Source organism: Grammomys surdaster, unplaced genomic scaffold (assembly GCF_004785775.1).
Source record: "Grammomys surdaster isolate TR1022 unplaced genomic scaffold, NIH_TR_1.0 125985, whole genome shotgun sequence".
NCBI lineage: Eukaryota > Metazoa > Chordata > Mammalia > Rodentia > Muridae > Grammomys > Grammomys surdaster.
Window position 1 is genome coordinate 4,456,160 of NW_021620801.1, and position 27,026 is coordinate 4,483,185.

General features: G+C 39.4%; 1 protein-coding gene across 4 annotated transcripts in view; it reads left to right on the plus strand.

Moving 5' to 3' along the window:
- Positions 1-222: 222 nt before the first annotated feature.
- The window catches only part of Cysltr2 (cysteinyl leukotriene receptor 2), a 33,514-nt gene continuing 6,710 nt past the window's right edge, over positions 223-27,026 (plus strand). For 2 of the 4 annotated variants that reach the window (XR_003709598.1, XM_028754248.1), the window contains exons 1-5: positions 223-285; positions 16,338-16,408; positions 17,877-17,975; positions 18,845-19,006; positions 19,490-19,577. The gene's annotated coding sequence lies outside the window, so the exon portion shown is untranslated. The remainder of the gene's footprint in view (positions 286-16,337; positions 16,409-17,876; positions 17,976-18,844; positions 19,007-19,489; positions 19,578-27,026) is intronic. The other 2 variants (XR_003709599.1, XM_028754249.1) reach the window with 1 other exon arrangement.

The window sequence follows — 27,026 nt, forward strand, 5'->3', positions numbered from 1 at the left end:
CTTCATAGGAAGGGCAATTCCAACATGACTTGAAAGAGGTTGACAGTCACTAACTGGAAGTTCTCTGACTTCTGAAAAAAGAATCCAGCACCCACTCCCATGACAGTGCCATAAAGCTGAAGTCCTGTTGGCTCAAGTTCCTTCTCGTCTTGCTACTGGCTGACACTGTTCATAAACAGTGGCCGTTTCACTTTTGTTTTAGATAAACAAGCTGCGTTGTAGTGGGGGAGAAGCCGCGAGTCAGAGCAGAGTCAAACCAGAGAACAGCTGAAGGCAGAGGCTCAGGTAGGTTTCCACTCGTGTTCATTTGTTACTGAAAGCCATGCTTTGATGGGTCCTAGAGGAATGGCATGTGGAAAGTAAGCTTGATCTGTTTGGCTATCAGTGTTTGTTCTACCACGTTATATGGTAAACTGAAAAAAGAGGAGAAAGTACAAAAATATTGTAGAATATAGAAAACATCACCACAAGATAGACTTGATTGGCAGTTGGGAGTATTTCCTTCCTCTTTTTTTAGGGTGCATATAATTTTAGCTTTTTTTCATAGTTGCATATATAAAATAAGAACACGTTTGTATTCATTTCTTCTTTTAAGGTATGTGCTTTATTCATGCTGCCAAGAATTCTGCAAACTCGTAATTGCAAACTGTTGTATGAGGCACTAAAATTTGCCCTCCTTTGGCATATAGATTTTGCCATATAGGTTCTTCCCTATTTTGCATAGATTAGGTTATCTTATCCTATAAGATTTTTTCCTACTCAGAAGCCTTGCTTTTAGAAGAGAGATTATATCTGAGGAGGTGTACTTGAGTGGTATGGTTCAGAGGTATACTGGGGCTGCGTGGAGGGCTGTGTGCTTGAAACCCATTCCTTTTGGAGCACTCATCAGTGTTTTGCTTTAGCTTGGACTGCACCTTAGTCAGAATCACTTCATCTCAGGAGCTTAGAAAACAGCCCCTCAAATAACCAAAGCTGATTTTCTGGTATTGACCAGTCTTTAGTTTGTTTTTGTCTGCTGTTAATGAATAGTAAGTTAAAAAAAATAAGCTGTTTGAAATACTTTTTAGTCTCTTACATGTAGCTTAGATTAATATGAATGAAGAAATAAGAAGATGCAATTGAAGGCAAGTCTCTTTTAAACTCTATAAATAAGTTATAGAGCTAATTTATGGGGCATATAAGAATTTTAGAAATCTTTGTCATCAATCTCAACCATTAAACCCCAGAGATGAGACCCCATTTGAAAGCTTCAGTTCACTAATGCCTGAAGTAAGTAGATTTGTTTCCATGGCTTGGGAAGGTAGGAGCTAGAGACGCTGAAACTCTAGAAGGTTCTAAATATGTTAATATTAAGCTCAATGTGTGCTAGTATCTGTCAAGGCTGCCATATTTCTTTTCTTTCATAACCTTGCAAGGTCATTCAAGAGATGGACATTTAATGTGATGCTAGTTACAAACATACCACAGGTACAGCAAGCAGACAGTTAAGACCAGGTCTAATGACTTACCCTGCTTTCCAAGAGAAATTGATTTTTACTGGATCCATATCCCTCTAAGGAAAAAAAAAAGGACTGAATTTATATCAGAGCTGTGTATTACTTTCTCCCCTTAGAAAGAATAGACAGATAAAAGGCAACTTACCCAGGCTGAATCAGCCCTTGCTCTTTTCTGAGGTCCACACAGGAATATACATGAACTTAATTTAATCAACAGCATGTCAAATGAATTTCTTCTTGTTTTCATTCCATGGAGAATAGTACTTCTTTAGCATCTTTGATGCATATAAGCATTTATGTAGTATATTAGTATATAGAAACATGTTTTCATGTATCTATAGAGAATATATTTCTCATTTTGGAGATGGCAAAACCAAAGCCTTGGGGTCATAGTGTATTTCCCTAGGTAGAAGCAAATTGTTGAGCCCAGAGGACCTGGCTACATTCTTACAACCCAAATAATAACTATATTATGGAATTGATTAAATGAATTTTGTTTTATCTGAGTGTTATTAGTTAAACAATGGCATTAATATTATATCACTTGGAAAATAAAAGATGACTATGTCTCAGTGGCTAGAAAAAGCAGGATACAGAACAGCAATATAACATGCACCCTCTTTTATTGAAAATAGTTATCTGTATTTGGAGAAAGAGAAGAAGTATATGTTCAGACTTGTCTAGTTGGTAAAATTTGTCATTTACATACCCCTCAGCTTATTATCTGCTTCCTCACTTTAAATGCATATAACACATATAACATATAACATAAACACATATAACACAAACAAAAAGTAAATTAAACAGAACTGAGTAGAAGGATTGCACCTTCTGTTTACTCTCCAGATAAAATGGCCCCAACTCCCTTTTTCAGGTGGCTAGAAAGAAGCCCTGTGCTCAGTTCTGAGTTTTGTCCATGGCTGTCACCCATTGTGTTGTAGTTTTGGCTAGTCCTCAGTGTGAAGGAACCAAGCTGGTCAGGCCACTCCCAACTTCTCCATTTAATCTTATTCCCTCAGCAGATGAGGGTTTTGAAGTTCAGAAGGATGAAATACTATGACAGAAAAGCAGAGTTGAGACTTGAACTTGGGTATCTTCTGACTCTATCTACCTTAGGCCTAGGAGGAACTCCCTCCACTAAGCCACTTTTGTGGAGAAAGGATGATGGAGACTCCTTCCTATGTGTCAGAATCCCCTCAAAAACTGTTAATAACCGAGGACCTCTCCTCTTTTCTTGTTTGCCCTAAACAGCAGGCATCAAAGACATACTGGTCCCCTGAACTAAGCTTATAAAAGAAAAGACCCATAAAGGATCATGCAGCTACTCAGAACTTTGGCTAATGCAGCAGCAGCAGCACAAAGGAAGATACGCATTTTGCTATGATTGTTCATCTTTGCTAGAGAGCCAGTTGAAACCCACCGTCCCATGCATATGTTTCTCAGCACACGAACCCCCATCTTCTTGTAAAGGAGTGATTTTTGTGTGTTCTTGTCCATTGTACATGAAGAGCCCGAAGACAGAGTCTTGGCATTATACTCAGTATGTGGGACTCCATCGAGAAGAATGGGAAAGTATAAACAAAGTAACTCATAGATGGGAACTAGTCATTACATTGACCCACAGAGAAAATGTAATAATATTGGATAACATCTAAAGGGAAACTCTCATTGGATTGATGATTGGGTGGTAGAACAGGCTGGTTTCCTTGACCCAAGGAGTCCATAGGAAGAGAGTCCAGTCAGCAGAAGCTTTTGTATCTTTGGCATGAAGTCTAAGGTCCTTTAAGGAGACTGGAGTGGGTATGGTGGGGGGCAGGGCATGGCTTGGTTGGTAGCATGCTTGCTTAGGATGCAGAAGCCCGGAGAATTTGATCCTCTGTGCTGCATAAACTAGATTATGGGGGTGCATGCCCATCATCCCACATTCAAGAAGAGGAGGAGTCAGGAAGAGGATCAGAAGTTCTAGGTCATCTTTGGCCTGGGTAACTTGAAACACTATCTCAAAATAGATAGATAAATAAACAGGCTGGGAGCCAAGCCGAGGAAGAGCAAGACGGGAGGAGATAACAGAAGGAGAGAGAGAAGCAGAGGCTGTCTTTTTTTGGAAACTAAGTATTAATTAAACTGAGAAAACTTAAGAGTTTAATCCAGAATTATTTCTTCTATAGTTATTAAACCATAAATTTTTTTTCTTGAAAGAAGGAAAGAAAAAAAAAGACTTTCTTCATAAGTCTTCTCCAATATGCCTGTTAGAGGCCACCTCTTCTGCACCCTGTGACAGAGAACAGTCTCTTCACCCTAAGCCACTTCCTGCCTTGACAGCAACTCTGCTACCTGGCAGATTCTAAGATTTGGAAATGGCCCCCATTGTTAATTGGAACAGGCATAGATCTCTGTCCCAATGAGAGAGATAATTTGCTAGCTTGGGTGCAACACTCTCCTTTTCTATAACGCTGAGATAAGAACGCTTGCACTGTGTCCTATCCCAGGGCCCTAGAGCCTTGCCTCCCCTTTGACAGTGTGAGAGACTGAACTCATGACCCCACACATGCTAGGCTGGTGTTACCTTGGGGCCGGATTCCAGCCCTCTTGACTTTGCATTCTTCAGAATTCACAGACCTTTGACCTGGATTTTGGAGGAAAGAAAAAAAATTTAAGAAAAAGCACACTAATAGCATTCATTATAAAAATAAAATTGTATACAATAATAACTGCAAAGACAATAATTGTGGTACCGGTAGCCAAGACTTGGAGGTTCAGAGAGTTCTCTGTCTGTCTGTCTGTCTGTCTCCTTATGTCTGTCTGTCTGTCTCTGTTGTGTGGGAGAAATGATATTTAGGTAGAAATTTGAGATTGGATAAGTGATAATTATGCTGTAAGGTAGAACTCTAGGTACACATAAGAGAGAATTTTCCCCCTTTCCTCCTATCCTTACTTTTTTTGCCGTCTCCTTCCTTCTCTTCCCCTCCCCCCTTTTCCCTGTTCTTTCTCCTCATCTTCACTGGCCCTCTTCCCATTCCAGTCAAGCAGTTAGCTAATCTGTATACCACAGCATCCTCTCAGATAGTATTTGCTGATCCTCTGCCTTTCGCCTTGAGAGTCAGAGCATTCAGGAAGTGAGACTCAGTATAAACTAATTCAGCAGCCTTACTAAGATGCTGGATAATAACAGCCATCTCCAGTTTCCCATAATGCACTGTGAGGTAGATTAGAAAACAACAAGAAAGGTGATGGTTCAAAAATGTACTATCAGTGTGTGTGTGTGTGTGTATCCATGGCATGTGATACATGTCTTATGGGTGAGCTATGCACATGCCATGGTTCATATGTTGAGGCCAGAAGACAACTTTGTGGGGTCTATTCTCTCTTTTTGAATTTGCATGAGTTCTGGGGACCAAACTTGGCTATCAAGATTGCATGGCAAAATGCCTTTATTCTCAGAGATATCTTACTAGCCCCAAAGTTGAATTTTTAAAGTATATAGATTTAAAGTATTAAATCTATGAATTTAATATGTATCATAGACTCCTATAATATTAACCAAGATTTAATGAAAGCTGTAAGAATCACAGAGAAGCCTGCACTTAGCCAAAAATAATGCTTTACAAAGAAGTGACATCTCAAGGAGGGCAGAACTTTTAACACATGTTCTCTGTGCACTGATGGTCCTTTTACTGTGGTGCTTGAATGTTGGTGGTTAAAATGAGCATGGGAGAAAAGTTAGCTTTGTAAGTAGTAGAGAAAGGAACAATGAAATTTAGCAAAGAGAGAGGTGGGATGAAGAAAATAATACTATTTATTGCTTTTGGAGTCAGGGGTGTCTCTCACATTTATTGAGCTCAACCATCTGCAAGGCCATAATACTTCCTATATTCTTGCGGATCACTAATCATTTGGGAGCACCCATTCTTGAGAATAAGACAAAAATGAATGAAATTATGAAAAGACTCTAGTTTTAAGGGAGTAGTTATCTGTAAATGTGTACTCAATTGATAGGTACCTCTGTGTGCAAGAAGATCAATCACTCAAGGAATCATTTAGAATGTACGAACTGCCCAAACATGATGTGTGTGTGTGTGGGCTACAAAAAATAATAAAAGGCACGGCTATTGTTTTTTCCTTTTTACTGAAAATGAAACCTTTTCTCACACAATAAATCTTGATTATAGTTTTCTCTCCTTCTACCCCTCCCAGTTCCTTCCCGCCACCACTCTCATCCGGAGCCATCCCTTTTCTGTAAGAGCAGCTATTGTTAAAGTACCAGTACAGGATGGATAATTATGAGATATCACATTTTGGGCATACATAATTCTAAGGGTATTTTCTATTCCTGCAGATTTTTTTAAGTTTAAAATTTTATTACATTTATTTCATGCATGTGTATGTTTGTGGGTGTATATGCTACAGCATGTCTGTGGAAACTAGAGGACTATAGTTGGTTCCCTTCTTCCACAATGAGCATCGTAGGGGTCCAACTTAAATACTTAGGCTAGGCTGCAAGTGTCTTTACCTGCTGAGTATCTCAAAGGCTCCACTCATGAATCTTTGCCCCAAAGATTGCCAGGTGGCTCTGGCAATATGCATCTCTTTGAGGTGCCTCTTTTTTCTATCTGTATCTGTATAATATGTAGCAAAGGGTCTCATGTGCATATTCTGTCACTGAGTTCTCCTTTTAGTGGAAGATGGACACGATGCCATATATGTATTTTCAACAAGGCCATCTGGCTTCGGCAAAGAAGGGTCTGGTGGCATCAATACATTCTCATGGGCTAGAGAAAGGCAGAGAGAGGCAGATAGAAGCTGAAGGGCAAAGGTAGGTTAGCAACTGGGAGAGATCACTAATGTTAACTACCCAACTACCATAACTTTTACAAACTGTTTGAAGTAGGAAAATTAGTGTCATACCATTTGATGTTCTTGTTCATTAAAACTAAAATATGAAACCAAGATAGGGACTTGCAGGCATTATTTTGGGGGTTTCTGCATTTTCTTAGGTCATTAGCATTCTGGAATTTGATCAGAATGAAGGTCAGATGACTCAACATCTCCCATAATCTTGAGAACATCTTTCCCACTAATGCTGGTGGATTCCTGAGGAATCCTTTCTTGAGAAAAGTAGACGGAAATTTTATTTACAGAGCAACCAATTAGGTGAGGTAATCATAAGAAAGAAATTTCTTGGTGCATTTGGAGCCACACAGGAAATTTGGCCTGTTGGAACAATTACATATTAAAGCTACCCCACCACTGCCCCTTAAGGATTTTCTATTCCCCCAGAGAGTTCCCTGATGAAAACAGAATGGGTTTAGACACTGCTTCTTAGGACCTTCCAGTCACACCAGGAACCCATGACATCTCATGAATAACACCCACAGTGTCTTCATGTGGAACATGAGGATGAGTCAGCATACCCTTGGTTGGCATCCAAGAGGAAGGGTGTGATCCTGAGACTTCTAAATATGAGATCTGAGTTCATGGTGGGCTGCAAAAGAAGACAAAACAAGATTGAGAAACTGTGCACAGGCCACTGAGGGGGAACTTCAGTTTCCCTGAGGTTCTGAGGTGAAGGACCTGGACCTAGCCTGAGAAGGCTCTCCAAAGCTGTTGGCAATCTCTGAAGTAGAGAAAGTGACACAGAGAACTGCCTCCCCTCAGGGTTTTCAGGGCCATGCATGCTTAATAAGTTCCAGCTTCCAGCGGAACCACCAGCAAACTTTTTCCCAATGGGCTCGGTTATTGATTGTACATAAATGGACTTTGGCAAGCCAAGAGTCATTAGTCTGGTGCCCCATGAAGTAGCTTCTACTCTGGAAATCTTTGAGGCACTCTGGGAGTGACAGATGGAAGAATCAGGACATCAAAATCCTCTAGGGTGAAATGGAACCCAGGGTGTTCATTCCTTCCTCAGGACCCTGGAAGCCACAGCACCAGTTCCTCATTTAAAACCTGTGACAGTTACAGCTATTTTTATCTGTATCTCTGTGTTCCTCTCCAGTCACTTAGTTTACATCAATCCTTTGAAAAAGAAAATCTGAAGGGCCTATGAAACTTTGCATCTGTTTCCAAGATGACTCTTGTGTCTTCTGAAGTTCGGTTCTGTCTTTGCAGCTTAGACTTCAGGAAGGGTCCTAATGCTATGTCTCTGCTTTGAAGGGCATATCAGTTCAGCACTCTGTGGTCTGGAGTTTGGAGAGACAAATATATTTGTGGCCTTTTCTACTCTGGAGGAGGACCAAGTTCTCTCTGCGTATCAGGGAACTACTTTTGAAGAGTCTGTGCAGTAACTACAACAGGCACAGTGAACCTTTCTCTGGTGGTGTCTATGATCCAGGCACTGGCCTAAATGTCATTCATATACGTCTTTCCAGCAAAGCCATGAAGTATGGATTATTATCACCACTCACATTCCATTGATAAGAAACTGAGGCAGGAGGTGAAACTACCTGTCACAGAACTAATAAACAAAAGGACAAAATTGAACCCTGAGTTTGTGTATTCTTCTCTGTCTGTCTTGCTGCAGAAGGCAATAAATAGCATGGTTTCCACAATATAACTCAATCATTGGTCTGTCTTTGCTTTTATATTTGTACCAATGCCTGAGAAACTTTTGCCTCCTTAATATTAGACCCCAGGGAATTTTGAGCTAGCCAGTTATGCTGGATTACAGCCAGCTTGCTAGATAGACTGAGTTGAATTGTCCTTCAGACAAGAAATTTAGTAACGCTGAGGTAAGAGGTATGGTGGGTGTCTGACATCTGCAGTTTTAGTCCTGCCAGACAAAACAAGGTGTCTACTCTTAAAGAGTTCAGAGGAAAGAGGAGGTCTTGCATTTTGAGGAAGCAGGCTTAGTTAATGTTACTCTAATATCTGTGGGAGTGGAGCATACAGGCTATGTGCAGTGGTCACCTTCCTCTGGGTAGTGGCTTAGGGGCTTGGTTAATACGTAGCCATACAATTTGATAGTAGTCAGGATGCCTCTGACCCCCGGGGGTGACGGGATGTGCTCTTGCCTTGCTTTCAGCCCTCTTTGGTTCAGACCTGTTTACTTAGAGGGCACTGGATACTTTCTAAGTCATACATTTGAAATTGAATAGTAATAGTGAATCCCATTGAATCCTCACCCTCCTGCTAGCTGTGATGTCCACTATGGCATTTGCAGATACACAAACCAAGTCCCAGAGGGGTAAAGTCATTTGTTCAATGTGTCTCAGTTAGTAAGATCCAGCTTTGGCTCTGTTACCTTCAAAAAGCTCTTCTGTTTTAGGCTCAATATAAAATGTCCTTCATGGGTTCATGTGTTGCACTTGGTTTTATATGGGTTGCACTTCTTGTTTGCTCTCTGCTACTTGACTGGATTGAAAGTGACCATCCAACCTTTGCTCATGGGCCACATCCTCTGTGCTGTGATGGACTATATGCCTTTAAATCATGGTCCCACATAAACCTCCCATGCTTAAGTTGCTTTGTGTCAGGCAAGCATAGTCAGGTCATAGCAAGGAGAAGAGCAAGTGATACCGTTTGTAAGAACTGTAAAACAGGAGGTTCCTTAGTGTGCAGTAGCTGTGGGAGCAAAGAGCCAGCTATGTTCAAAAGTTTAGGGATAAAATGAAAAACAAAATTGGGAGGAGAGTTATGAACTGAAGGGTGTTGTCCAAACAAAACCCACTTACTGAAGAGGAATTAGGCATACAACTAATTAGATGCAAAGGAGGAGAGACCTAAGGGGAGGCTACAGATGCTCCTGGCCCATCAAATCCTACTGCTATGTGTAACACACATGCTTTAAGGATGTGGTAAAGGCACGTCTATTGATCAATGATAGAGTTAACTAAGATCTCTCAAACATGGCCCTGGCAGAATTGAGTATGCAGTCTGTTACATCTAAGGTCAGTGTGACGCATCTGCATAACATACCTGTCAAAGCATGGGATTCAGGTGTGTGTGTGTGTGTGTGTGTGTGTGTGTGTGTGTGTGTGAGTGTGTGTCACAGAACTGGTAAAAGTGAATTAGTTTGCTACCCACAATGTAGTTCTAACACATTATTTCACTTTAAATCCAAAACAGTCCTAAGGGGCTAACTTTATTAGCTTCATTTTAAAAATAGAAACTCAGACTCAGAGGGTGAAGTTTATACTCTATACAGATAGTTAGAAGGAATGAGAGTGAAACTAGTCCTACTGAATTTCAGGGGAAATGTGTGGACGTCTTTCTTTATCCATGGTTTATACTTGTGGTCAACTGTGGCTCAAAAAAACATGAAATGGAAAATTCCAGAAATTATTCCCAGGTTTTAAATGCTACCATGTTTTGAGCAAGACAACGATAATCTCATTTGACTCTTCCTGCTGTTGAGGCCATGTTATAAAAGCTACCTTCCTGTTAGTCATTTAGTGCCATGAGATTATCAGTTGAGGTGTCTTCAGTCTGCCCTCCAGGACTCAGCCTTTCTCAGCAGAAAATCCTTCGCAGCATTTTCAGAAGCGAAGATGTCCTGCTCTGCTTACTGCAGTCACATTTTCATCGGCTGCTCCTTTATCAGCTTCTTGATTCAGCCTTCCAGCCCTCCCTATACTCTCCTCCACCCACTGCCAGAAGCACCTCTCTAACAGTATACATAAGCTCCTATCTACTGGAGGGCTCTTGTTGCCCAGAGGATAAAACCCAGATGTCCTATTATGGACACAGACTCCTCTTGCACTGTATCTTGTCTTTGTATGTCTCTCCTGGTTGGTAGTATATGGCCTACATTTCTCCATACTTACCTTATGTTTTTGGCTTTGGAACTTTGTACTGTCCTTCTGTCTGGCATTCTTGACCCTCTCTTTTTAGTCAATGTGTTGGGATGTCAGGGAGACGCTCCATTATCATCATCTAACACCCGGAGCGGCTGCCACTCCTCTGGACACATCATCACACACTTCACATTTCCTTCTGGCTCTTGTCATCTCACAGTGCTATTGGTTAACATGTCTGATTCATTCACCACTTCAGAGGTGACTCCTGGTTAGAGAAGGCATTTTCTTTAATTCACACAGTGTGTAGGATATGAATGAAGTTCATCGTGGGACAACATGGGGTTGTGGTTGAGAGGTGGTGGCTGGGTCGAAGCCTCAACCCATCACTAACCTGGAGAGTGAACTTGAGCCTGTTAGCTACTCCATGTCTCTGGATTTTGATCTTATCTATAAAATGACTATCAAAACCACCAGTGGCTACTATGGATTGATTTTATACCCACCTGGAGCTTGACAAAGTTTGACAGAGATCCTGATATGTGCTGAGCATAGGATAGCCCACTACTCCCTGTTAACCTGATGAGTCTGGGGTTGGGGCTAGAAATGTCTTGTTGAGGAAATGCAATTTGCTAGAGCCCTTGGACAGAGAAGGCTGCTTGACTGCAAGTGAGAAGCGATGAGAATGACATAGCAGACTGTCAAGGTCCTTTGATGCACGACCTCTCCTGAATCATGGCTCTTACTTCTAAGAAATATGAGACAGTTCATTCTGGGGCCAAATATGAGTGACCATAGCCTGGGAAACATAGATTCAAGTTACCGCCAAAGACCATATTCCGATGTGAACACATTCCAAGAGAACAAAACAGTCATAAATCAAGGCATTTCAAATATATTTGTGAAAATATCAGGTTGGGTTACATACAGTTAACCAGCCTTGTAGAGTATGAGTATATGTATTTATTTTCAATTTGCCAGGTCCTAGAATCAATCAGGAGAGGAACCTCTGCGCCGTTCATGAGGAATTATGTAGATGAGTCACTTGTATATCCCTTACCGTCATCTCATGAGACAGGTGGTATAGACCCCTGTTGTAGGATGAACAATGTTTTGCAAAATAGCACTCATAAATATTTAACCTCATTTATCTGTAAATGCAACCTTATTTGGAGATAGCACCATAAGCAATGTAAGTCAGGACAAAGTCATACTAGGTAAAGTGAGCACCAAGCTCAATATGACCAAAGCTTCTCAAAGAAGAGAAGAGCTAGAGGCACAGACACATATAGAAAGATGATATGAAGACACAGGAAAAACTACAGTAAATGACACCCTCAGAGTTGGATCACACAGATTGGAATGACATATCTGTGAACCAAGAACTGCCAAAGATTGCTGGTATCTACCAGAGGCTAGACAGCAAAAAAGAATCCCTCATTCTAGTATTTGAAAAAAGCATAGCCCTGTTGTCAACTTGAGTACAGATACGTAGCTTCCAGGACCTTAAGAGAATAAGAAGAAAGTTCTGGTTTTTGAGACACCAAGCTTAAGGTACTTTACTAAGATAACCCTCGAAAGCCAGCACAGTTAGAAATGCAAGTTTACTTGGTAGTGAGTGTTCCATACATTTCTTACTTTTTTTTTTTAATCTCCCCAAGGTGGTATTCCCGTTCTTTTCTATCAAAGCCACACTCTAGATAAGTTATACAACAACAGAAGCAGTTCTGTGGGATTAGAATGTGTCAATGTTAAAAATATTTCATAGGAGACAGAACAATACAAAACAGGAGAGAAACCATTCCTAAACCAAGTCTTTGCTTTTACAGAGCCCTAGTAGCATCGTGAATTCCCAAAGGGAGGGCAATTAGAGATGATTATATTTCTCAGACTGATTTGACCATGGGAGCCTTCCGTTTGACAAAGCATCTCACGGGATTCATGTTCTGTCAGAAGTACTGTGGGAAGTGCAGAATTAAACAACCATACAAACAAACAATTTTTTTTACATTATATTTATACCAGATAGTTTTTTTCAGATTTAAAAATTTGTATTGGTGTTTATTCATTGCAAATAGTGATGAGTTACACAAAGACAATTTATTTCAAGTATATTGTATACCTTTAATAATAATAAACCAATTATTTTTGTGAGTCATGTTTTTACATGTGTCTGAAGGGAAATTGGGAAACATTACTGCTGCATCTGGAATTAGTTTCTTTATCCCTGGGTAGCTTAAACTAGTGCTTTCTTATATATTTCTTATTCTTTGCATTATTATGTGGACTCTTAGAGGCAATGCCATCTAGTCAAAAATCATTATGAAAATGCCTATAATTGAATAAGGTTGGGTTAGTGGATTTGTATTAAGGGAAAATGTCCATTATTGGTGTGGTGAATTCTTACAATTTTATGTTGCCTAAGCATCTATTCTAAATTAATTTGCAAGGACTAGAGAGATGACCCATTGGTTAAAATTTGTATTGTTTTTGTAGAGGATCAGAGTTAGGCCCATAGCACCCATGTTGGGTAGCTTACAACTGCTAGTAACTCCATCTTCAGGTGATCTAGTGCCAGTGGCTTCTTTGTGCACTCATGTGCATATACGTACACCCCCAACACATAATTAAACTGTATGTACACACACACACACACTTATTTTTTTTCCTATCAGAATCAGGGCTCAATCAGTCTTGAAAGTTAGTGTTTCTACCACCTGCAGTCCAGATGGGTGCTGCACCCTCCCACCTCCCAGTGATAGCTTTCTAAAGGGTAGCTAATATACCCTACTTGACTGTCCTCACTGGCCACTATACCCCACAAGCACTGTGAAGACATGCAGTGGTATTTCTGGATCTTGTATCTGCTTTAATTAGCTCCACTATGGGAAACTCTGGACCAATAAAATTCTCCCATGAGTTCCTCTCTCCCTACTTGTACCTTCTGACTTGGGAGTGTGTAGCTTCCAGACAAGCTCTGTATCTGCCAGGACCTGTAAGTAAGCAAATCTTTTTATTTTTATTTTGTGTCTCTCTTAATTGTTGAAGAGGTACTTCTGTCTTACATTTAAAAGGCTGGAAAATGAGTGCTCTAGGAAGAAAGTCTTAGGGATTATTACAGATTTCTCATTGCTGTGAGATTACTAGGGAATATAGGTAAAAGAAGATAGTTCGCAGAAATAAACCTGGTCATTAGTTCTGTAATAATTTCTGGAAACAGAGAAAGTAATACCCAGGCAATGAGTATACATTGCTTAAATCCATGTATGTGTGTGTGTATCTGTGTGTATTGTGTGTGTACATTCTTCCTAGTCATTCACAGGTCCTTTCCACACTCAGGGACAGTTCTGTGGTATTTATATTAGTGCAGCCAGAAGTTTTCACTCTAGCTAAGTAAAAAACAAACAAATAAACAAACAACTAAGGACAATGTTGATTACTCCTGACAGCCCTGCTTAATAAATTCAAATTTAAAAGAAGAACAAAAACAATATAACTTTCTGTAGTCACAAATTTTGGATGATCATCCCTAATTCTATTATTCCAGCTGTGCTAACTGCTGCTCATAGCATATATGATATAAGGGATCTGGGTCTTCCTCCATGGGTTTTCTCAAGTATCCAGTGCTTGCTTTCTTTAGAGGTTTCTCTGAATTCCTTTGGGGTAGAATAGGGAATATGATTCATGGATAAGATGTCAGTTAGAACATCTGAACTTCTCTACCTCACAGGACAAGTTCATGTGTATCCTAAGGACTATCCCAGTAGGGTGGACTGTATTATTAACAGAATTTAACAATAATTGATTATGACAGGAATGGTCTTTGTGGGATAGTTGTTGAAATGAAACGAATATGTATTATGAAATGATACGAATGATACATTGGAGATATATATATATATATATATATATATATATATATATATATATATCTCCATATATATATCCAATAGAAGATGATTTTTTGTTCTTGTTTCTAAAGAGTTATTTTTTTTGATATGAAACAAAGACCTCAGCAGAAGTGTATTGATTGGAAGTCAATGTCTGGTGTTTATAAGACGATGACTGCCATAACCAAACATAAGGTGGAGCTCAGAGAATTCGTCTAAGAGAGGGAGGAAGAATTATAGGGACAAGAGGGGTCAAGGATACCATAAGAACATGGCCCACAGAATCAACTAACTAGGCCTCATAGAGTCTCACAGAGACTGAAATGACAACTGAGAAGCCTGTATGGGTCTGACCTAGGTCCTCTGCATGTATGTTATGGTTGTGTAGCTTTGTGTTCTTGTGGGGCTCCTCAGTGGGAACAGTGCCCATCTTTGACTTTTCTGCCTGCTTTTGGGACCCTTTTCCTCCTATTGGGGTGCCTCATCCTGGATTGATATGAGATATATGCCTAGACTTATTATAACTTGTTATGCCACGTTTGGGTAATAACCCTGAGAGAGGTTTGCTCTTTTCTGGAGGGAAATAAGGAGGAGTGGATTCAGGGGAAAGAGGAGGTGGGAGGAGAGATACTGGGAGGAGGGTAACGAGGGGAAACTGCAGAGAAGATATAATATATGAGAGAAGAATAAATAAATTAGTTAATTAAAAAATATGATGACTCTGTGGCTGGTAATACTGCTCAGTAGATGATGGGACTTCTTGACAAGTTCAAGGAACTGAATCTGATCCCTGCAGAGCAAACCTCCTCAGGATGTCCTTTGATTCACACACACACAGTACAACATTCATGAGTGTGAGTGTGTGTGTGTGCATGCGTGTGTGTGTAGACACTTGTACATGTCCTCATTTGTGACTGCACACTTGCATGCACATACAACAAATAAATATAATAAAAGATTTAAAAAACAAATGTCTGTAATTAATTATCCAACATAAACTTAAGCATTAGCGAGCTATGGGAAGAAAATTTATTTTTGGAATGCTTTATCCCTTAAAAGTCATTAAACTTTATGAGCAATCATTTAAATTCAGGACAGTGTCTATGAGCTATGTTAAAATCATTATAAAGAAATTTGCTTTCTTCCCCTTGAGCAGCACAAAATCTCTTCTCTCCCTCTGTCATTGGTTCAAAATGACAGAGGGAGAGAAGCGATTTTGAATCGGATCTTGGAGGTGGCCACAATGCAGTAATGGAGAAGCTGGGTTTCAGAGGGACTGAGAAACTCAGAACATGTGTCTTGTTCTGTCCTGTTGGAAGCTGCCTGTCTCTACAGACAGCGGCCTGGCCCCCAGATGATAGCAGGGGCTGTCTGCTTCTGACATTCAGCAACTGGGGAATTTTCACAAACATTCAGGGTGAGGAGTCTTCAAGGAATACACTTGTAGAATTTGGCCACAAGTGCCATTTTAGTTGGGTAACAAGAGGCAAATTTAAAATATTGAAGAATTTTAGCTGTGTTTGTTTCTCACAGATCCCCTGAGGTCTTTTCCATAGAGGTTCATGTATTTTTCTCTGGTGTCATTTCCAAAAGACCAAATATATAGCGTTTAAATCACAGAGGCTGCCCTGGGGAGTCTTTTGAAGGCGCAAGTTTTCTATAGTCCTCCCGTTGGGGCGTCAAAGAATAGAATCCAGGATTTAAAGCAACCCCAAAGTAAGGCCCATCTTAGGAACTGACAGGGAAGTGGTTGATGACTTCTCCAGGAGAAGGCCAGTGGCAGGAAAGGTATCTTAGTGTTTTGTTGCTGTGAAGAGACACCATGATCATGGCAATTATTATAAAGGAAAACATTTAACTGGGGATGGCTTACGGGTTTAGTCCATTGACATCATGGCGGGGAGCATGGCAGCATGCAGGCAGACATGGTGCTGGAGAAAACAGGAAGTAAGAATGAGCCACTGGGCCTGGCTTAAGCTTTTGAAACCTCGAAGCCCATCCCCAGTGACATACTTCCTCCAACAAGCCACATCTTGTAGTAGTACTACTCCCTGTGAGCCTACCCGGGGCATATTCATTCCAACCACTACCACAGAGGACAGTGAAAGGTTCAGGGTTTTGGAATCCTCTTCCTTCTCCTAACCTTTGATGATTCTTTGTGGATGACAATGAAAAAGAAGTTTCTGTGTGACAGACTGAACTGTATTGTTCTTTTACAGTTGTCTCGGGAAAGGATGTGTCTCTTTGGATAAAGAGAAGACTTGGAACTTCTTGAGTTGGGAAGATAAAAGTAAGCTACTTCCCTCCCCACACTGTTACAGACAGACCCCTCCACCAATGACAAGGATCATTGACATTTGGATAGAATCAAAGACCAGAGTAACATCATAGACCTTTTGGAGATAGATGCTGAGAAGATCTCAAGGCTTTCATTGTCCATGGTCTGCTCTTACAGATGTATGAGGGAGGTGTTGCTGTAGGCAAGGTGTGCATGGGGCACTATTGGCAATCCTGTAAATTACCGTATCAATCCCAGCTTAATATCATGGCTAATTTACTACTGCTGTTGTTAGAAATATCAAGAATCAGTTTTGCCAAATGTAAATTTTATTATAGCTCCTGCTGTAATAGTAAATTACACCATGATTCTTTAATTCATTTACTGCTCAATAGTGGTTCTTAGAGTGCCTGAAGAGTCTCTTTCCTCTCCTCCCTTCCCCTCTCCTCCACTCCTTTCTAGTATTTACTATGTAGCCCTGGACGGCCTCAACCTTGAAATTATACCATTTAAGTCTTCCAAGTCTGGAATTAGATGTCTAGCCCATTTTAACCTAAAAGATCTTATTTCTAAACATTTTAAATTCGTGGGCTCATCCAAATTCATACACCTTATATCAGCATAAATATACTTTATCTTTTCTTATCTGACAGGTCTAACTGGGAACAATTTATTCAGCCATCCAAACATTTTGTTTCTAGAAGAAATTTATATTTCAAGAGTAAATTCAAGTCAGGGACTATATAATCTTATCAATTTCTAGTTTCTTTCTTTCTTTTTAATTATGAACAAGTAACAAACAAAATTAAGTCAGGAGATTCAGGGGAGACACTAGAAGGTCCGTAAAGAATATGGCAATTTTCTAATTGAGGTATCAGATTATGGACATCTTTTTCTAAGCACAAGGGGGCATGATCACAGAGTTTAGAGTATCATAGCAATGAATAGAGGAAAATCAGTCAAGAAAGCTGGATAGGAGGGGTGACTGGATGTCCCTCTCCCCATCAATAAAAGCAGCAGGCAGATTACTAGGCTTAGGGCCTTAGAGCTAACTCTGTTAAGTTGGCTTAAGGCTTGTAAAAGTCACGTTGCAGAGGATATGACACCTAGCCAAAACAGGCACACAGGGGCCACTACCTAAGGAAAGACCAAAATATACAATGGGTCTCTGATGTTTCGTCTATAGTTTAGTTGACATCCTTGCAGGTTTGTTAAGACTTTGCATGGCTGAGGAGAAAAGGGATGTAGTGAGCCTAGAGTCTTATAAGAAAAAAATATTTTGGCACATAACTGTTATAATAAGTTTGGCGTTTAAGCATAAACATGTTTCTAATAAGTTTTTAGTGTTTAATTTTAATTATCTATTTGAGGATTTTATGTACATATAGGATGTATTTTCATCATACCCCACATTCCTCCACAGCTCGTCCCAGTAGCCCCTCCTCCCCCTTCTAACTTCATATGCTTTTTTTTTCTTTAGAGTTCATTCAGTCCAATTAGTTCTGTCTGTATGCACATGCATGCGAAGGCCATTCACTGGAGATTGGGCAACTTAGGAGGAATCTAGGAAGAAAACTGGGTGAGTTCCTTCTTCAATTCCTCAACTGCCAATAGCTTTTAGCTAGGGGCAGGATCTTGTGAACTCTTTCTTCATCCAAAAGCATGTTTTTAAAAACAAAAATCATAAGTATAGCCCTTAGAATATGTTTTTTCTTTTTAAATCCTTAGTAGAAGGTAGCAAATGGTTTACTTGAAAACATTGTTAGTGTTATAAAATCTGTGCCAGGGGCCAAAGAAAATTGTAGCCATGTTTAGTGGCTGGAAGAGTGACTGCTACACAAGGTGGGGCTTAATATATCCCATGCAGAGGTCTAGGAGTGCTGTTGATTCTGTCAAAGACCTATGCAAGTAGGAGAATGTCAAAATCAGCTCTGGAACAGTGCTTGCAGCTGCAGAATCGTTTGAGCAAACAGAATGTTTAGAGACACTATAAGTAGGTCCCATTAGCACAGCAGACTGCAGGTTGCCCTCAGACGGAGTGGAACATTTAGAAACACCTACTTTCTGTCTTGAAAATATTCCTTTTCCTGCTCCACTATGACTTACGGTAATAGCAGTGATGATAGTGTTTTTATATTAATTGTTTTATTAAGTATTATAACTGTAAGAGGGAGGTTTTGCTGCAAGCCAGCACACAAGTCTTAATATTAAAATAGTTGTTTAACTAAGTAAAGATAATGTGAAAATGAGATTAGTGTACTAGGCCCCAGACATCTTAAAAGATTCAGCTCACGGTTAGATTTTTTGGACAACTTGTTTCCGTAGTTAAATCCTATTTACTGAGCATTTGTCCTGTGATAAGAACCACACTGAATATTTCACCCATGTTCACTTCATTCTCTCAGTAGCTTTCAGAGCTTGATGTACTTCTTGGCTCTTATTTTATAGATGAGGAGAACCAGGGTTAATTTTGGTCAGATCTGATCATTTGATCTGTCTCAGGAGCCCAGATTTTCACCTACTACAAATCAAGGGTTGTGATTTTTCCTCTCTGAGATGGAAATATATACAACGTCACACCTAATCTAGATGGACCTCTCCTTGTGTAATGTAAGTACTGCATAGCCATCAAAGAAAATTTGAACAACACAGTTTAAAAAAAAAAGGGAAATTTGAAGATAGGGAGCCTCAACATCTGAAGAAAGGCACTGATGGCATTTGGCATCTTTACTTTTTAAACTATCTTGGCTAGTCTGCAGTACTTGTTAGGAAGCGGCTGAGTAGCTCTTTGGGTGAGAATCTTCCTCCCCAACAATACTGCCCAGGGCAGGATGCTCACTCTGCTGCTGACTAGCAGAAAAGTGGTCCTTTCGCCTTCGTGTCTGTGTTTATGAAGCCAATATAGTAATTGTATGCATTCAGAGGCTGATTGTAAATGTCAGTGGGGTAAGTGTATAAATGGTGCTCAGAATTAATCTGGCCTTAGAGTATACTGTACAAGAATTAGATTTCTGCAGTCATGTAACCAACAGGTTATAGTAATGTATGGCCTTCCACTTTTTACTTTATGGAGCTCTCTGTTTATTTTTTCAGTTATAAGACTGTTGTTTTAGCAGCGAATCACTTTGGAAGTTTTTTCACTGGCCAGATCACACCTGCTGGAAAAGTGCCCCCCGTGAAGGTATGTATAACTTCCAGTGATTTATTTATTTATTATGTATACAAGTGTTTTGCCTGCATGTATGCCTGCATGTCAGAAGAGGGCACCAGATTTCATCATAGATGGTTGTGAGCCACCACATGATTGACTGTTAGGAATTGAACTCAGGACCTCTGGAAGAGCAGTCAGTACTGTTAACCTCTGAGCCATCTCTCCAGCCCCACTTCCAGTATTTCTTAAGGATACAAATTGAAGGTGTCATAAAATATGGTTATTTTTAAATGTCTTGCTATGTGTTATCCTCGCTGATGTTATTGCTATAATTAGAAGTTTAAAGTGAAGCTTTAGAGCTGAACATTGAATATTGCTTGAAAAAAGTTTTGGCTCTTTTGTTTGTTTTAAAAATTCTAGTCTGTTTTCTTTTACCTTTTCAGTTTCTGACTTATTTGAATTCTCTCTCTTTTTTTTTTACCATTATGATTCCATGCATATATTAAGGTCAGTTCTAGGTTGAGGGTCTAGCAATACAATAGATGCAAATAGTCAAGGAACAAGCAATGCAATGAACACAAATAGTCAAAGGAAAAGCAAGGCATTAAACTCAATTACATGAACACTCCTGTGATCACTGTTTCTAAAGACTTATCAGGATGACTAAAGTATCTAAGACTACTTCCTTGTCCTAGCCCAAGGTCATTTTCATGTGTGAAGCCTACTTCCTTGTTCTAGCCTAAGATTTAGATTCCTGTCTGAAATTATTTCTTTGTTCTAGTCTAATATTTAGGCTCCTGCCTGAAATTACTTCTTTGTTCTAGCCTAATGTCAGATTCTTGCTTGAAGCCTACTTCCTTGTCCTTGGCCAATGTCATATTTCTGCCAAGCAGCCCATTTTCTTGTCATTGGCCCAAGTCAGATTCTTGCCAAGCAGCCCCAAAGGTCCTCCAACTCTCTCCCATTAACAAGACTGAGCCTGTCTTAGGTCGTCCTGACAAGAATGACTTCCTTACCTGTCATGGAATATGCATTATGAAAAGCAATGCACTTATGTCTTAGGTTGGTAAGGCTCTGTATAGAATCTTACCTGTCCTTGGCTTGCCAGCCTGCTAATTTAATGACTCTGTCTGGGGGCTCCATTTTCAGGTTCAAGCCATGTACTTTGGCTGCCTACATGTTGATATTGTTAAAGATAAGCTTTAACAAGATGGGCAGGAGTAAAAGCATTTCCAGGACAAGAAGGGCTAGCCTGATCAAGCTATATATGCCATTCCTGAGGTTTGACCAAAATGGAAATACTGAACTCAGGCCATGGATAATTTTATCGGCATTATCTGCAGCATAAAAGCTCAACAGAGCAGCATTCTTTAAATTCATAATCTCACTATGCAAAGTTAACACACCCCAAGAGGTGTTAGGATTATGCCAAATATCCTACAGGTGTCTTTAAATTTTTTTCTAATTATAATGACAATCATAGTGAATTTCAAAAGTAACACAACTCCAATGATATTTGTCATGACACTTGGGATGGTTCCTAACTCTTGAACCCTGAGCCTCCTTCAGATAACTTGAATGGGTTATAGAGCATCATCCATTGTTCTAGTACCTATATAAATCCTTTTGTATACTCAATACATTAGTAACATTTTTTTTGCTAGATGGTTAACAAAAATAATTGTCTTAACTCCTTGTGTCAATGCTATTGCAGAAGCAGTGGTGCTAGCAATTAATGAAATTAAAGCTGTTATACCAGCAATAATCAAGCCCGCTACCCTCTTGCTTCTGCTTAAAGCCTAACTCACTTCTTCCAGCACTTTTAAGCTTTTTTCAGTGAACCAAGATTTTCTAATACTCAGGACAGTAAGAAGAAAGCTGGTTGATAGAGCCCCATAACAGACATGCCAGGTTTCAACACACTAACACAAATGGAAATTATATAGTCAATGCAACTTATAATAAGTACTGTAGAAGAGACAAAACCAATTTTAGCTTGACAATTAAAAGAGCCTTAAAACATGCACTAACCTTTGTTTGAAATACAGATCCTGTCCCAATTTTATCTCTTGCTATTGTAACATCATAGTGAGCTATAGCTAACTTCCAAATATGTCTCTGACAATGTCCAGATCCAGTCTTCCAAAAGTAGACTGTTATTTCCAATATTATTGGTTTCTAGACCAGTACATGATTGAATCCTAATAGCTGGTCACCTTTAAGAAAAATATAAGTGACATTATAATTTCTCTTTTTGATTCTCTATCCAACAAGGTCTAACAACTTGAGGCAAGGCAACTTATCCCATCTGGGATATAGTCAAGCAAAGGTGGGTCAGGAACATATGTCCAATGCACCTCCACAGTCACCCTTGTCAGGGCACTCAGCAAGTTCACAGGTCGGCATCATTCTTTGTCTCAGCAACAGCATGTCACACCAATCTTTTTAAAGTTCCATAGGCCTCTTCCACAATACCTTGTCCTTGAGGATTATATGAAATCCCCATAAAAAATTGTTGACAAAAAGTCTCGACTGCTCGACCACAATTGCCAGACCCATTATCTGTTTTATTGAATATTTTATTTATTTACCTTTCAATGTTATCCCCTCTCCTATTCCCCCCAAACCCCTTATCCCATCCCCCTCATCCCACTTCTATGAGGATGTGCTCCCACCATCCACCCATACCCACCTCCCTACTCTCAAATTCCCCAACACTTGGGAATCCAAACTTTCAGGGACCAAGGCCCTCCTCTTCCACTGATGTGTCCCTGTTGTATGTTGAAACATCTTCTGGGTGTATGCCCAGGAGTTGTATAGCTGGGTCCTCAGGTAATACAATATTCGATTTTCTGAGGAACCACAAGACTGCTTTCCAGAGTGGTTGTACCAGCTTAAAATCCCACCAACAATGGAGGAGTGTTTCTCTTTCTCCACATCCTCGCCAGCATCTGCTGTCACCTGAGTTTTTGATCTTAGCCATTCTGACAGGTGTGAGGTGGAATCTCAGAGTTGTTTTGATTTGTATTTCCCTGATGACTAAGGATGTTGAACACTTCTGTAGGTGCTTCTCGGCCATTCGAGTTTCCTCAGTTGAGAATTCTTTGTTTAGCTCTATACCCCATTTTAAAATAGGGTTATTTGATTTTCTAGAGTTTAATTTCTTCAGTTATTTGTATACCTTGGATATTAGCTCTTTATCAGATGTAGGATTGGAAAAGATCTTTTCCCAATCTGTTGGTTGCTGCTTTGTCCTATTGATGGTGTCCTCTGCTTTATAGAAGCTTTGCAGTTTTATGAGGTCCCATTTGTCAATTCTTGCTCTTAGAGCATAAGCCATTGGTGTTCTATTCAGGAACTTTCCCCCTGTGCCCATGTGTTTGAGGCTTTTCCCCATTTTCTCTTCTATTAGTTTCAGTGTAGCTGGTTTTATGTAGAGGTCCTTGATCCACCTGGACTTGAGCTTTGTACAAGGAGATAAGTATGGATCAATTTGCATCCGTCTACATGCTGACCTCCAGTTGAACAAGCATCATTTGTTAAAAATGCTGTTTTTTTCCACTGGATGGTTTTAGCTCCACTGTCAAAGATCAAGTGACCATAGGTATGGGAGTTCATTTCTGGGTCTTCTATTCTATTCCATTGACCCTCCTGCCTGTCTCTGTTCCAACACTATGCAGTTTTTATCACTATTGCTTTGTAGTACAGCTTGAAGTCAGGGATGGTGATTCCCCCCAGAAGTTCTTTTATTGTTGAGAATAGTTTTTGCTGTCCTGGGTTTTTTGTTATTCCAAATGCATTTGAGGATTGCTCTTTCTATCTCTGTGAAGAACTGAGTGGGAATTTTGATGGGGATTGCATTAAATCTGTAGATTGCCCTTGGCAAGATAGCCATTTTTACTATATTAATCCTTCCAATCCATGGGCATGGGAGATCTTTCCATCCTCTAAAATATTCGATTTCTTTCTTCAGGGACTTGAAGTTCTTGTCATACAGTTCTTTTACTTGCTTGATTAGATTCACACCAAGGTATTTTATATTATTTGTGGCTTTTGTGAAGGATATCATTTCCCTAATTTCTTTCTCAGCCTGTTTATCTTTTGAGTAGAGGAAGGCTACTGATTTGTTTGAATTAATTTTATATCCAGCCACTTTGCTTAAGTTGTTTATCAGGTTTAGGAGTTCTTTGTAGAAAGTTTTGGGGTCACTTAAGTATACTATCATATCATCTGCAAATAGTGGTATTTTGACTTCTTCCTTTCCAATTTGGATCCCTTCGACCTCCTTTTGTTGTCTGATTGCTCTGGCTAGGATGTCCAGTACTAGATTGAATAGATAGGGAGAAAGAGTGGGCAGCCTTGTCTCATCCCCGATTTTAGTGGGATTGCTTCAAGTTTCTCTCCATTTAGTTTGATGTTGGCTATTGGTTTGCTGTATATTGCTTTTACTATGTTTAGGTATGGGCCTTGGATATCTGATCTTTCCAAGACTTATATCATGAAGGGGTTGAATTTTGTCAAATGCTTTCTCAGCATCTAGTGATATGATCATGTGTTTTTTTTTCTTTGAGTTTGTTTATATAGTGGATTACATTGATGGATTTCTGTATATTGAACCTTCCCTGTATTCCTGGGATAAAGCCTACTTGATCATGATGAATAATTGTTTTGATGTGTTCTTGGATTCGGTTTGCGAGAATTTTATTGAGTATTTTTGCATCGGTATTCATAAGGGAGATTGGTCTGAAGCTCTCTTTCTTTGTTGTGTCATTGTGTGGTTTAGGTATGAGCATAATTGTGGCTTCATAGAATGAATTTGGTAGTGTTCCTTCTGTTTCTATTTTGTGGAAAAGTTTATAGAGAACTGGTATTAAGTATTCTTTGAAGATCTGATAGAACTCTGCACTAAAACTGTCTGGTCCCGGACTTTTTTTAGTAGGAAGACTTTTAATGACTGCTTCTATTTCTTTCAGGGTTATGGGACTGTTTAGATGGTTTATCTGCTCCTGACTTCACATTGGTAAATGGTATTTGTCTAGAAAATTGGCTATTTCATCCAGATTTTCCAATTTTGTTGAGTATAGGCTTTTGTAGTAGGATCTTATGACTTTGAATTTCCTTGGTTTCTGCTGTTATATCTCCTGTTTCAGTTCTAATTTTATTAATTTGGATACTGTCTCTGTGCCCTCTGATTAGTCCAGCTAACAGTTTATCTATCTTGTGGATTTTCTCAAAGTACCAGCCCCTGGTTTTATTGATTCTTTGTGTAGTTCTTTTTGTTTCTACTTGGCTGATTTCAGCCCTGAGTTTGATTATTTCCTGCCATCTACTCCTCTTTGGTGTGTTTGCTTCTTTTTGTTCTAGAGCTTTCAGGTGTGCTGTCAAGCTGCTAGTGTATGCTCTCTCCAATTACATTTTGTAAGCACTTAGAGCTATGAGTTTTCCTCTTAGCACTGCTTTCATTGTGTCCCATAAGTTTTGGTATGATGTGTCTTCATTTTCATTAAATTCTAAAAAGTCTTTAATTTCTTACTTTACTTCTTCCCTGACCACATTATCATTGAGTAGAGTGTTGTTCAGTTTCTACATGAATGTGGGCTTTCCATTGTTTTTGTTGTTATTGAAGACCAACCTTAGTCCATGGTGATCTGATAGGATGCATGGGATTATTTCAATTTTCTTGTATCTGTTGAGGCCTGTTTTGTGACCAATTATATTGTCTATTTTGGAGTAGGTACCATGAGGTACTGAGAAAAAGGTATATTCTTTTTTTTTTTTAAGGATGAAATGATCTATAGATATCTGTTAAATCCATTTGGTTCATAACTTCTCTTAGTTTCACTGTGTCTCTGTTTAGTTTCTGTTTCCATGATCTGTCCATTGCTGAGAGTGAAGTCTCCCACTACTATTGTGTGAGGTGCAATGTGTGCTTTGAACTTTAGTAAGGATTCTTTTATGAAAGTGGTTGCTCTTGCATTTGGCGCATAGATGTTCAGAATTGGAAGTTCATGTTGGTTGACTTTTCCTTTGACGAGTATGAAATGTCCCTCCTTATCCTTTTTGATAGCTTTAAGTTGAAAGTCGATTTTATTCAATATAAGAATGGCTACTCCAGCTTGTTTCTTAGGATCATTTGCTTGAAAAATTGTTTTCCAGCCTTTTACTTCAAGGTAGTGTCTGCCTTTGTCACTAAGGTGGGTTTCCTGTATGCAGCAAAATTCTTCGTCCTGTTTATGTATCCAGTCTGCTAGTCTATGTCTTTTTATTGGGGAATTGAGTCCATTGATGTTAAGAGATATTAATGAGAGGAGATTGTTGCTTCCTGTTATTTTTGATATTAATGGTGGCATTGTTTGTGTGGCTATCTTCTTTTGGATTTGTTGGGAGAGGATTATTTTCTTGCTCTTTCTAGGATATAATTTCCCTCCTTGTATTGGCGCTTTTCCTCTATTATCCTTTGTAGAGCTGGGTTTGTGGAGAGATATTGTATAAATGTGGTTTTGTCATGGAATATCTTGGTTTCTCCATCTATGGTAATTGAGAATTTTGCTGGGTATAGTAAAATTTTGCTGGCTGGCATTTGCATTCTCTTAGGGTCTGTGTGATATCTGTCCAGGATCTTCTCCCTTTTATAGTCTCTGGTGAGAAGTCTGGTGTAATTCTAATAGGCCTGCTTTTATATGCTACTTGGCCTTTTCCTCTTACTGCTTTTAATATTCTTTGTTTTGTGCATTTGGTGGTTTGATTATTATGTGATGGGAGGTATTTCTTTTTTGATCTAGTCTATTTGGTGTTCTGTAGGCTTCTTGTATGTTTATGGACATCTCATTCTTTAGGTTAGGGAAGTTTTCTATAATTTTGTTGAAGATATTTATTGGCCCTTTAAGTTGGGAGTCTTCACTCTCTTCTATACCTAGTATCCTTAGGTTTGGTCTTCTCATTGTGTCCTGGATTTCCTGGGTGTTTTGTGTTAAGAACTTTTCGAATTTTGTGTTTCCTTTGACAGTTCTGTCAATATTTTCTATGGTGTCTTCTGCACCTGAGATTCTCTTTTCTATCTCTTGTATTCTGTTGGTGATGCTTGTGTCTATGACTCCTGATTTCTTTTCTAGGTTTTCTATCTCTAGGGTAGTCTCCCATTGTGATTTCTTTATTGTTTCTACATCCATTTTTATGTCCTGGATTGTTTTGTTCAATTCCTTCACCTGTTTGGTTGTGTTTTCTTATAATTCTTTAAGGGATTTTTGTGTTTCCTCTTTAAGGCTTCTACCTACGTTCTCAATGTTTTTGAGAGTGTTATTTATGTCCTTCTTAAAGTCCTCTATCATCATCATTAGAAGTGATTTTAAATCTGAATGTTGCTTTCTTGGTGAAACGGGAAATTCAGGGCTTTCTAATGTGGGAGAACTAGGTTCTGATGATGCCAAGTACCCTGGGTTGCTGATGTTTATGTTCTTGTGCTTGCCTTTCACCATCTGG